The sequence below is a fragment of the Nicotiana attenuata genome, chromosome 10 (assembly GCF_001879085.1).
Source record: "Nicotiana attenuata strain UT chromosome 10, NIATTr2, whole genome shotgun sequence".
Lineage (NCBI taxonomy): Eukaryota > Viridiplantae > Streptophyta > Magnoliopsida > Solanales > Solanaceae > Nicotiana > Nicotiana attenuata.
Window position 1 is genome coordinate 6642600 of NC_031998.1, and position 2156 is coordinate 6644755.

Here is a 2156-nt window from a genome sequence, read left to right on the forward strand (position 1 = left end):
CGTGATCGGTGTGCACAATCACTTTGGCACCCCTGAGATATGGCCTGAACTTTTCCATGGCAAAGACAATGGATAATAACTCTTTCTCGGTTACCGTATAATTGACTTGGGCAACATTCATCGTTTTGCTTGCATAATATACCGGATGAAATATCTTGTTGATCCTTTGCCCCAAAACCGCTCCTACCGCAACGTCACTAGCATCGCACATGAGCTCAAATGGTAAGATCCAATTGGGTGCTGTAATGATGGGAGTGGTAGTCTATCTATACTTGAGAAGCTCAAAAGCTTTCATGCAATCATCATTAAACATAAACTTTGCATCTTTTTTCAACAACTTGCACAAGGGTTTCACCACCTTTGAGAAATCCTTGATAAACCGACGGTAGAACCTCGCATGCCCTAGAAAGCTCCTCACTCCTTTGACGGAAGTAGGAGGGGGGAGTTTTAAAATCACTTCAATCTTCGCCTTGTCCACTTCAGTACCGTTCCTTGAGATCTTATGGACGAGGACAATGCCCTCCTCGACCATAAAGTGGCACTTTTCCCAATTAAGCACTAGGTTGGTCCACATCGGGCCAACACTTTGTCAAGATTATCCAAGAATTCTTCAAAGGACTCACCCACAACACTAAAATCATCCATGAACACTTCAAGGAAGTCCTCCACCATATCCGTAAATATTGCCATCATACACCGTTGAAAGGTAGCCGGTGCATTACACAAACCAAACGGCATCCGCGAGAATGCAAAGGTGCCATACGGACATGTGAAGGTGGTTTTCTCTTGGTCTTCCGGTGCAATCAGAATCTGGTTGTATCCTGAGTACCCATCGAAAAAGCAATAATAGGCACGCCCGACAAGTCTATCCAACATTTGATCCAGAAAGGGCAATGGAAAATGGTCTTTTCGGGTCACTTTGTTCAGCTTTCGGTAATGTTGATAGCCAATTTTTTCCTATAATATTTTTCAAAATGCATATATACCTCCAAAACTATGCATTAGCATCAATTAATATTTTTCCATAATTTTTGCATTTTAAGGGTTTTAATTAATTTATCCCAGTATTTTCATTTATATAAACAATTACTAATTGCAACACAAATAGTTTTATAATAATTTTGTGACTTAATTTTATCATTTGCATTTGTACTAAGTTTTAATTATTTCACAAATAGCCACATTTGCATTTTTTTGGGGTTAAAACTTAGCCCAGTTAAGTCCAACCCGCCCCAACCCAGAACCAATCGTGACCGTTGGTGTCTAACATCAACGGTCCATATCACCCCTTTCCTTTTTTATTCCTAAAGACACCTAAACCCTAGTCATTTGCCACCACTGGCCGCCCTGAAACCCTTTCTTCTCTAGTTCTCTGTGAGACCAAACTCTAACCCTAATCGCCGCCACCTAAACCTAGCCCTAATCCCTTCGATTCCTATCTGTTCTATGAGGTTCCAAGATTGTTTCAGACCTCCATTGGTCTCCTACTTCTTCAGGTTATTCGACTTTGCTATTACATGAAAGGAATCCCAAAAGATTTAGCCCAGATCTTGTTCGAGACTCTTTAAGAGTCCGCTTATGGTTACCTCCATTTGTGAGTGTTCCTCTTCCGATGTTTTATGGTTCAAATCCCCGATTCAAAGCCATATTCTCTTTACCCCCCCCCCCCCCTCCCTTTCTCAAAACCCTAATCTTTGAACATGAATTTGTCCAGATCTAAAAGATCTGGAATGATTCGGAGTTTGTCAATGACTTTTCTTTAAAGATCTCTTGTTTCTTTGTTGTTAATCAATTTTTAGCACTGTGTTACTTTAGGGTTTTGGTTTCCTTGTTATTTGTTGGTCAAAAATCTGTGTATCTAAAGTGTTTTCAAGTTTCCATGACCGTTTTCCTTATGAATTTTCTGATTCCCTACTGTTAATCAACTCTAAGTATTTTTCAAAATTAGGGTTTCTGCTTCATCTATTTTTGCAAAGGGTTTTCTGAAATTTCTCATGTTTTTGTTTAATCTTTCTGTAATGACTATGTTCCAGGCTTGATTGTTTGATTGTTCGTTGTTTGCTTAAACATTTTTGTCCGTTATTATTTTGAAAAATTGACTGACTGACTCAATTATTTAGGGTTTCATTTTTGCTGAAATGATTTACTGAATTTCT